An 11,368-nucleotide genomic window follows, 5' to 3' on the forward strand; every position below is an offset into this window, starting at 1 on the left:
TTTTAGTTTGGACTAGGGGTGTTCTTTTCAACTACTGGATTATAAACTCTGAGAATATGAGCCAAACTTTTTTCTTCTCTTCATCTTCTTGGTGTTCCCAGCCTCCATTATTCATAATATGTATTATACAAATACTCACTAATCCATGAATTAGTCTCCAAATGCTTTAAAACTTAAACTGGAGTGTGTGGTTGCTCATCAACAGAAAATGACTCTCATAGGAGTAAGTTCTAAACCCTACTCTAGCCAAGTAATATGGTTATCATGTGTTGGGGTTCTTTTCCCCTGGTGGAAGAAAGAATTCCCAATTATGTATGAATAGACTACAAAACAAATAATCTAGCAATGACTAAACCATGATGTCTTAGTGAACCACTAAAACCACATATGCAGGTTAATATCTCAATAGATCGAAGTCCTTATTCATAAAAATGCAATCCCATAAATATCTAATTAATAGCCTTGTTTTGTTACCCCTTTGCTTATCATTCATTGATTGGGTCTAGAACATAGGATTAGACATATTTTATATGCACTTGATGTATACCTGACAAAGACAAAAAAAAATGCATGAAAGAAGATGAAGAAATTATTTTGGCTTGATACCAGTGCTAAGGGAATTTATTGTCAGAGTCAATACGTCAATTATCTTTATCTTTAGAGAATAGAATCATAATTCAAGTTCACAGAGAGGTGCAACAAATAATAGATCTTCCAAATTGGGAAACTTTTGCAAAGAAAGTGACAGAAGACTTAAACTAAATCTATCCTGGAAACAGTGCCATAGCACTACTATTATAAAATATAGTGAACAGAGCAGAAACTAAGAACATAGGAATCTGTTGATATTTTTCTCATCTCTGGTTCGAAATTTAAAAGTAAAATATTCAAAACACATAACAGGAGGACTTAAATTCCAACACTTACTAGACAGTTTCTAGCATGCAGTGAACCATAGAGACTCTAGTAGCTGAATAATTTGGAGTGGGTTGCTTTCCTGCTCTGCCAGCATGGACCTTGTTAGTGTGGCTATTCACAATAATGGGGAATATATTCTTTTGCTCAATGTATATTTTTAAACAGCTGCTACATGCCAGACACTAAGCTATATCCTAGAGATAGTCAAATAAAATAGGATATGTGCCCTTGAAGATTTGCAATAAAGTAGAATATGAGATAGACCTTTCTTCAGTTTCAGAATTAAACACTAACATATAAATATACATTAAAAGTCATATCTGTTTCTAATTTTCCATGTCATCATTTTCCTCCATACATGCAGAAAGCTTATCAGAGAGATTGAGGAAGAGAAAATCAGTTCTATATAAAACTAAATATTATTAGATACAACTTAAAATCATTAACATGTTTATCAATTTATTAATAATTTTAAAATATCTTTCCAGGAAATACATAATGTACTGTAAACAGTGGAGTTTCCTCACCTGTTAATCAAATGTACTCAACTATCAATCAATGAAAAGAATTTATAAAGTACCTATATTAAATGTAGATAAAACTTTGACATTCTTTTTTTCCTTTGGTACCAATGGAGGTATTTTAATTTTCCACATGGAAAATTACTAAAATTTAACCTTTTCTTGGAATGTCAGCCATACCAAAACAAAGATCGCATGTCTGGATAGGCCACACTGTCATCATAATCTCAGTATTTTAAAAGTAAAATGACAGTCCTTTCAGCATTAAATTATTACCTCGTATGACCTAACCTCAACAGACTAAGTCACCAATAAAATTTTTCATGTATTCCAGGACTCATAGTAGCGATCCACAAAGCAAGTAGGGCTATTTCTAAGTCATTCATTCAAAAAGTTTTTTCTTCATTGTTGAATGTTCCTAAATAATATGCATCTTCTATTATACATAGATCGTATTAATGAGGTTCACTGTTTAAAAATTTATGCTACTAAAAGGAACTTAATATTCATCAACAATTTTGGGTTTGATAAATTGCCTTTTTCTTTTGAATATATACAATAAATGAAGGTAATAATATTAGTCCTAGAAAAATTGATATACCTTCTTTAAAATTCCAGATAACAAAAAAATTGCAGATAACAATAAAAGTAAAACTGATTATTAGAAGATGTAAAGGTTAGTTTGAATTAGAATGTATCAATTGTGTTCTGGAAATATATTATTCTGGAAGATGACATCAATGGATCATTATAGGAACCTATGATGGCACACTTAATACTTGCCAATGCTATTTCGTTCAAGCACCTCATTGACCACATGCAGTCAAATCCACTCCAAGTACAGACTTCTTGCCCTAATTTGCCAACAGATTTAGATTATTTATTAAAATAAAATGTCATGACTATAAAGATTACATTTAAGTTCTTCTAATTCTACTCTTCTCCATGGTCATTCTGTACAACTATTATAGGGATGCAAAATTTGCGACCCCAAAATTTGTCTCTTTGGCATATGGATTATTTTAGGCTGATTTTTTAAAGATGAGAGAAAGAAAAACATGCATAAGCAGGGGTTGTGGAGAAGAAGCAGAGGGGTAAGAAGAGGGAGAGAGAAACTTGAGCAGACTCTTCTTGAGTGCAGAGTCCCATGTGGACTCAATCCCACCAGTTGGGACCTGAGCTGAAATCAACAGCAAGGTCTTAACCAACTGAGCCACCTAGGTGCCCCTAGGCTGGTTATTTAAAAACAAAACAAAACAACAGAGGTTCAGGAAAAAAAAAAAAAACAAAAACAAAAACAAAACTTTGACTTCCCCTTAATTGCCTAAAAGAATTTAGATAGAGGACTTGCTCCAGGAAGGGAGGTATCAACACAGATAACCACAGTATAATGCAAAGTCTGTTTGTTACAATTCTTCTCTATGCCCATTGTTTTAGGATGACCCAGCCAATATTGATTTATCAAACATTTACTCTTTTTCATCTTCCTGTGAATGGTTTTCCTTCCTTTTGAAGTCTCAAAACTCCATCTTCTCCTTATCTCTGGATGGCCAATAAGCCTCAATTTCTTGATTGCCTGTAGGCCTCATACTCTTATGGAGCCCCTGTTTGTATGTAATTAAACTTTATTTTCTCTTCTTAATTTCTTTTATGTCAATTTAATTCTTAGATAAGCCAAAAGAACCTTGAAGGATAAGAAGATTTTCAAACCTAACACTGTTTTTGGTAAAATGAGGTTAATTATATGGCATTGCCTTATAAGTGTGTTAAGCTAATTACATTGCTGAGATATGCTCTTTTCTTTATTTACTATCAAAAGCCATGAAACTAAGTCATTGCAGTAGATCCCATGATAGGGGCTGAATATGTTGTTTGACTTAGGAAGGCTGAAAAATCCCACTGACAGAAATACCTGTACAGTGCCAGAGAAGCTAGCTAGCATTCAGGTCAACTCTTTGGATCAAGCACAGTTTCTAGTCAGTTCCTAATCAAATGCATGCAAGTTGCTATGATGAAAATGAGGAGTCTGGAGAGAGAGCAATTATTAGAATTGACCACAATTTTGAAAAAAGAGCAGAACTCTGAGTGAATATGACACAGAACTAGAATTGCATGACCTGGTATATAGAATACTATGTGGGGAAGGTAAGGCTGCCAGAAGCACAATAAAAGTTGGTCATAGAAAGCAGGAAAATAGTATAGAGACTACAGAAAGAGAAAGTTCTGGAAAAAGAACTTAGGAAGCTGCCTGAGAATTATGGCCAACTAATATTCCACCCATTTGTGTAAAATTCTCATTTTCTAAAGGGTGTAGGTATTCTCTAGAAGCAATCCTTTAATTAGAACAGGTGTAATTAAATTCCAGCAAAGAAAGAGAGACATCAGTCGAATAGAAATAGGTGTAAATTGACTTCGAGTAGCAAATGTCACAGTATACCTAGGGCTTGTTCAGGATTTTAAAATAGTCTAGAGTTTTGTACAGCTAAACTTAATATATAAATATTCCCATGAAGCTGATATGCTACAAATTATAAGTTAAACAGAAACAATGTCAAATATGGCAAAGTCAAATAATAACACAACTTAGTGTATGATTCAGGACCAAGCAGGTCATAAAAATAAGGCAAGTGGTAATTACAGCAGCAGGCAGACCGTGAACTAAATCTTGGTTCCACTCCTTACTAGCTTTTATCATATTAGGAAAGTTGCTTAGCCTATTTGCTTCTCAGTTTCCTCATTGGTAAAACAGTTAAAATAAAAGCTACTCACCAAGATTAAGGATATATGTGAATTTGCCTCATGCAGTGCTCAATAAAATGGTAAATGATTACTACTGTCATTGCTGCTACAACTGCCACTATGAACAATAAAGGCAACAAGTGTTGAAAGAAAGTATAAGGTTCTGTGAACTTTAGCACCCTGGGACAGTTTCACAGAAGAGACAGAGTTTGTGCCAGTATTTGAATTTTGAGTAGATTATGCATAGGCAGAAAGGATTCTGTGAATGGGAGGAAACATCATTCTATTAAAGGGGGACTGGTATAATTGTGTTCTGCAGACAGAAATATCCCTGACATGATTTAAAGAGATAATGAGTGAACTGATCTAATAAGGAATCCATTTTAAGAAGATATGGGTAATGAAGGAGGAAAGGTTAACTTGGGACCTAATTATATGATCCTAAATATCTACCAGCCCTTGGGCTCTTTTCTGTGAATAATTGATAATGGGTTGGGTTATGATTAATGGAGCAGTGTCAAACAGAAGAGAGATGTGTGGTCATAATCTGTAGGGCTGTTCTCATTGCTGACATTTTAAACGGGTTATCAAAGACGTAGACTACATAATTAGGCAGAGACTCTGGAGCAAGAGAATTGAAAGTTTCATTCTATTCCTCACTGAGCAGACCACAGTTGAAGTAGGGGAGCACATGCATGAAAGAACAAGCATAATAATTAAGAAATCAGAAACCTTTGTCATTGAACGATGGAAAGGTTTGGGTATTGTCAAAGAAGAAGCACATAGATATTTTTTGAGAGCTGAATAAAGGTTTTTTTTTCTTTCTTCTGATTGTATAGCAAAGTGCAAGAGAATCTGGATTTCAGAATAAACAATAAAAAAAACAAAAGAGAAGTATTTAAAATATTTATAGTATAACTATTTATGTTGTTACATAATATTATATATGTATGTTGTTTTCATACATATTACATGTATGTTTGTGTATTTACATAATACTACATATTTATGTTGTTGCATAAATATATTTTATATTTACTATAACTTATAGTATAGTGTATTATTGTATTTCTGTTTTTATCCTTCGAATCATTATTTAAAGTAAAAAATTCCAGCTGGATTCTGTTCCAGTCATTTTGATATAGGCCAGGCATTCCTGTGTTTGATAACAAGAAAAAGGAATTTTCTGGCTTGTATAATGATCTGAGGCTATCGGAGTCTGTTTGTAAACTATGTCTTTCAGGAATGCAAGTCATTTAGAAGTGTAAATCTTTTTGAGCTATAGAATGTGACAAGTTCTATATCCAACCAGGGATGGGCTAAGCTTACAGCAAACCATTGGTTTTACTTTTTTTTTTTTTTTAATTCTATATGTTTAGCTAGGTGGAAAGAATTCTCAGGAAGACCATGTTAGCAAATGTTCAAGAAATTAGGCTGTCATGTGAAAAAGGGTAAATTTATTTGCAGTGTCACAGGGTAGAACTAGTTCTGTGGATAAAGATAAAGGCTAATTCTAGCTTTATATAAGAAATACTTTATAGAATTGGCTGAAAATAGCTTCGCTTGTTTCATGAAGATGGAAATTTTCAAACCAAATGTGAATGATCAGTTGTTTATGAGACTACGAAGCTGTCAGTTAACTAAGTGATTTTCATTCTGTCTGCACATCAGCATCACCTGAAGGCTTTTTAAAGCTACATTGACACCAGCCCCTTCCCTCAGACCAATTCATTAAAACCTCTGGTAGTTTAAGCCTATGGGCATTGACATTTTCATTAAGCAGTGGAGTTGTGAATAACTACATCAGCTATGGTAAGTACAGGTGGTCCCACAGTATACATCCTATCTGTAATGTTAATTAAGAGAGTGCCAGAAAGGGTCAGTTAGCATGGGCAATCATGGGATGGTGTGCAGAGTGGATTGAGAGTAATCCAGTTTAGAGGCAAGTGAAATACGAGGAGGCTGTTGTAAATACAGCTGATAGATCACGAAGGCTTCTATAGTAAATATGCATTGCTTTAGAATCAGAAATGTAAGGTATTTTTTTTAAATCAGTAGTAATATTAAAGAAAACAAATGAAAATTTGGAAGTGTTTTCTAGCTTCATCTTAAGCCTCTCATGTGTCTCCATCACTTCCCCCAACACATGCATATATACTTGTGTTCCTGGCTGCAGTGGACTCTTGAAGGTTCTGAGAACATTATAAATAGATTTTCAGGCATTGAGACCAGCCTCTTAGAGTGATTGTCCACCCTTCCCTGCCTGGTAAAAATCCCTTATCTCCAAGACCTTGGTCGACTATAACTTCCTCTGAAATTTTCCCTGATTTCCTCAGAATTCATTGTTTTCTCTACTCTTTTTCTATGATATTTTGAACATAGTACAAGAGCTGTATTTATCACATTGGATTTTAGTCATTGTTATTTATGGTTGTCATCCTAGATTTTATTTGCTTTTCTGAACAACAAAGAGGAGAGAAAAAAATTAATTCATGTTTTTCTTCAGGGAACTGTAAAATCACTGATGGAATCAAGAAATTAATTGAGGATATTTTAGTTTGAAGCAGTGGCTGGGCACACTTTTGTGTATACACCATAAGTGCTTGGGAACCCACTTCTGAAGAGCTTTTGAGAGATGCCAGGAACAGATATCTAGATTCAGGATTTATGTACAGAGAAGAAATAGTTAAAGGCCAATTTAGTTATTTATTTTTTATTTTTTTTTTTTAAATTTTTTTTTTTAATTTTATTTATTTATGATAGTCATACAGAGAGAAAGAGAGAGGCAGAGACACAGGCAGAGGGAGAAGCAGGCTCCATGCGCCGGGAGCCTGATGTGGGATTCGATCCCGGGTCTCCAGGATCGCGCCCTGGGCCAAAGGCAGGCGCCAAACCGCTGCGCCACCCAGGGATCCCTAGGCCAATTTAGTTATTTATTCAACAACTTTATTCACTGCCTTCTATATGTAAAAGTACAGTCAGTGCTAGCAGCTAAGGATACATTGGAAAATAAAGGCTAGAAGTCACTGTCCATTTAGAGGTTATACTTCAGTGTAAGGGGGTGGGAGGGTGGAACCAAATTTTTGAGGCTGAGTATGTTTGCAGAAAAAAGCACATGGCTAATATATGGACACAAGGAAATGCTTACTTTAATAAGTAGGAGAAAGAAAATCAATTATTAACAATGGATCATTGAGTCTACTACTCATTTCTTCAACATTGTAACATAGTTCTTTGGGTTAAATATGTCCAACTGAGAACTTTATGCCAAGTAGAGTAGTTATATAAAATATAGCAAACCCAGTTAAATCAAACTGGAGATAAATATATGTGTGTGTGTGTGTGTGTGTGTGTATTATTACTATAAATATGTCACATGTAATATTTGGACATACTTGGCCTAAAACTTATTTGTTGTTTGTTTGGAATTTATATTTAACTGGGAATCCTGTATTCTTATTTGCTAATTTTGTGAACCCTAATTCCAAGATTACATCATTTAACTCTGTAGAGTATGTTTAATATATTTTCCTCAGAATATTGTCCTATATAGAGACAATGTATGAGGGGAAAAAGCCCAGTAAATTTGATACAGTAGCTTTTATAAGGTTCTTATTAAAGATATTGCTCCTTCCATTATAAAATGTCTTCCTAAGAAAATCCATAAGAGAAAACTCTTTTAGCTATCATTTTTACATTTGTTTATGCATCTCTGGACTATTATAACCATTTGGAAACTTTAGTCCTGATTTTATTTTATTTCTCCTATTTCATTTTATCTTCTTCCCAATATCCTCATTAAAAAATTATTTTACATCATCATTTTGTATATATACATATATATTATAAGCAGTCTATTTTGGAAAAAGCAGGTAGTGATTAACAAATTAAATAATTAATAAACACATAAAGAGACTTCCTGGAAGATTTGCATGTTGTTGCTAATATTAAATTTCTTACTAACACTAAAAGCATTCACCAAAAACAGAGTTTCAAATAACAGGAAAATAAAGTTGGATAATAGTGTTTAATAGAAGGTCTTTAATTTGAAGTTTAGATATTTGACTGGTATTATAAAGTCATAAAAATGATACCTATATGTGATTACTCACTCAACAAATATTTATTATTGATTTTATTAGAAGAGTTTAAAGTCAATAAGAACATTAAATATATTACATGATTTTAGATAAAAAAGACACTCAATAGAGGTACCTGGATAGTTCAGTCAGTTAAGCATCGGATTTTTTTTTTTTTTTTTAGATTTTATTTACTTATTCATGAGAGACACAGAGAGAGGGAGGCAGAGACACAGGCAGAGAGAGAAGCAGAAGGGAGCCCAACGTGGGAGTCAATCCCGGGATTCCAGGATCACACACTGGGCTGAAGGCAGATGCTCAACCACTGAGCCACCCAGGTGTTCTAGCATCTGACTCTTGATTACAGCTCAGGTCATGATCTCAGGGTCCTAGGATCAAGTCCTGTGTCGGCTTGACCCTCAGCAGGGAGTCTGCTTCTCTCCCTCTCCCTCTGCCCCTTCTCCTGCTCCCACACTCTATCTCTCTCTCAAATATATAAATCTTTTTTTAAAGGCATTCAATAATATAACTTTATTGTTGATCATGTACAATTGCACTGGTTTATGTTTGTAAATAAAAATAGCTGTTTAGGTCAAATTATTCATTCCTTTGTTCAGACAAGATTGGTACAAATCATTACCTTTTTAATTGACTTTTATTTGACTCTCCTAGCCAAATATTAATAAGGTACACATATTGGCTCCTTTATAGCAGACATTTGCTGAATAAAAATTTTTATTCATCAGGCATATTTCTGCCACAGTTATCAATATACAATTTTAGTTAATTTTATTATTAAAGAATCTTACCGTGTGGGAGAAAAATGTTTGCAAGTCTTCAACTGTAAAAATAAATCTATCCTATATACAAACAATGGACAAATACAATTTAAAACCAAAAACACAGTACCATTTATATTAGCACTCCACAATGAAATATTAGGTATAAATCCAACAACATGTATACAAGATCTATATGAGAAAAATCATAAAACTCTGATGAATAAAATCAAAGAATTAAATAAATGAAAAGATATCCATGATCATGTATAGGTCAAACATAGTCAAGATTCAGTTCTTTCCAAATTGATCTATAGATTTAATGCAATCCCAATTAAAATCCCAACAAATTATGCTATGTATATAAACACTATTGTTCTAAAATTTATTCAGAGAAGCAAAAGACCCAAGGTAGGGAGGAGAGTAGCATTAGAGGATTGATGCTACCTGATTTCAAGACTTACTATAAACTATAAAGCTATAGTTTCAACACAGTGTAGTATTGGCAAAAGAATAGACAAATAGATCAATGGAGCAAAATAGAGAATCCTAAAATAGATCCCCATAAATATAGTCCACTGATCTTTGGCAAGGAAGCAAAAGCAATACAACAGATCAAAAATAGTGTCTTCAACAAACAGTGCTGGAATGATTGGACATCCACATGCTGAAAACTGAATCTAGACACAGATATTACACTCTCACAAAAATTAAAAATAATCATAACCTCAATGTAAAACGCAACTATAAAGCCCCTAGAAAATAACAGAAGAAAATCTAGATGACCTTGGATATGGTGATACCTTTTTAGGTACAACACCAAAGGCACAACCCATGAAAGAAATATTAAAAGAAATATTAATAAAACTTGGACTTCATTTATTTTATTTTTAAGATTTATTTATTTATTTATGATAGACATAGAAAGAGAGAGAGAGAGAGAGAGGCAGAGACACAGGAGAAGAGAGAAGCAGGCTCCATGCCGGGAGCACGACGTGGGACTCGATCCCGGGACTCCAGGATGGCACCCTGGGCCAAAGGCAGGCACTAAACTGCTGAGCCACCCAGGGATCCCCTGAACTTCATTTAAATTAAAAACTTCGCTCGCAAAAGAAAATATCAAGAGAATTAGAAGACAAGTCATAAACCATTAATAGACACCTTACCAAAGAAGATATATATATGGAAAATAACCCTTGATGTTCCACATCATATGTCATTAGGTAAATTCAAATTAAAACAATGAGATACAACTATATACCTATTAGAATGGCCAAAATCTGGAAGACAGATAACATTAAAACACTAGTGAGAATGTGGAGCAACAAGAACTCTCATACATTGATGGTGGAAATACAAAATGTTATAGCCACTTTGAAAATAACTCAGCAGTTTCTTATAAAACCAAATATACCTTAACCATATGATCTATCAATTGTGTTCCTTGGCATTTACCCAAAGGAGTTGAAAACTTCAAAGGAATTGAAAACAATATGCAATGCCTGCACATTAATGTTTATAGCAGCTTTATATATGATTCCCCAATATAAAAATTTGGAAGCAACCAAGTTCTCCTTCAGAAGGTAAATGGATAAACTGTGGTACATCCAGACAATAGAATATTATTCAGCAATAAAAAGAAATGAGCTTTCAAAAAAAAAAAAAAAAAAAGAAATGAGCTTTCAAGTCATGAAAAGAAATGAAGGAAGCTTAAATACATATTACTAAGTGAAAGAAGTCAATCTGAGAAAGCTATGTAGTATATCAACATATGACATTCTGGAAAAAGCAAAATACGGATACAATGAAAAGGTTAGTGACTTGGGAAAGGGGCAAGGAGCAGAGAGGAACAGATGAAATGAATTTATAGAACTGAAAGAAGTTTTATGAATGAAAATGTATGATATTATAATTATGGATATATGTCATTATATACTTGTACAAAACTATTTAATGTTTAACACCAAGAGTGAATCCTTAGACAAACTATGGACTTGGGCAATTATGATGTGTCAATGCAGGTTCATCCTTGGTAAAAAAAAAAAAAAAAAAAAAATTACATTCTGGTGAGTAATGTTGATAACTGAGGAGTCTATGCATGTATGAGAGCAGAGAGTTTGTGAGGAATCGCTGTATATTCTTAATTTTATTGTAAACCTCAACTTCTCTACAAATAATGAAGTCTTTAAAACAAAGAAAGAATCTCCTGGGGTGCCTGGGTGGCTCAGTCAGATAAGATTGCAACTCTAGATTTCTGCTCAGGTCATAATCTCAAGGTGGTGAGATCAAGCCCCACATTAGAGTCCACATTCAGCAGGTAGTCGCTAGAGAT

This window comes from Vulpes vulpes, chromosome 1 (assembly GCF_048418805.1).
Source record: "Vulpes vulpes isolate BD-2025 chromosome 1, VulVul3, whole genome shotgun sequence".
NCBI classification, from domain to species: domain Eukaryota; kingdom Metazoa; phylum Chordata; class Mammalia; order Carnivora; family Canidae; genus Vulpes; species Vulpes vulpes.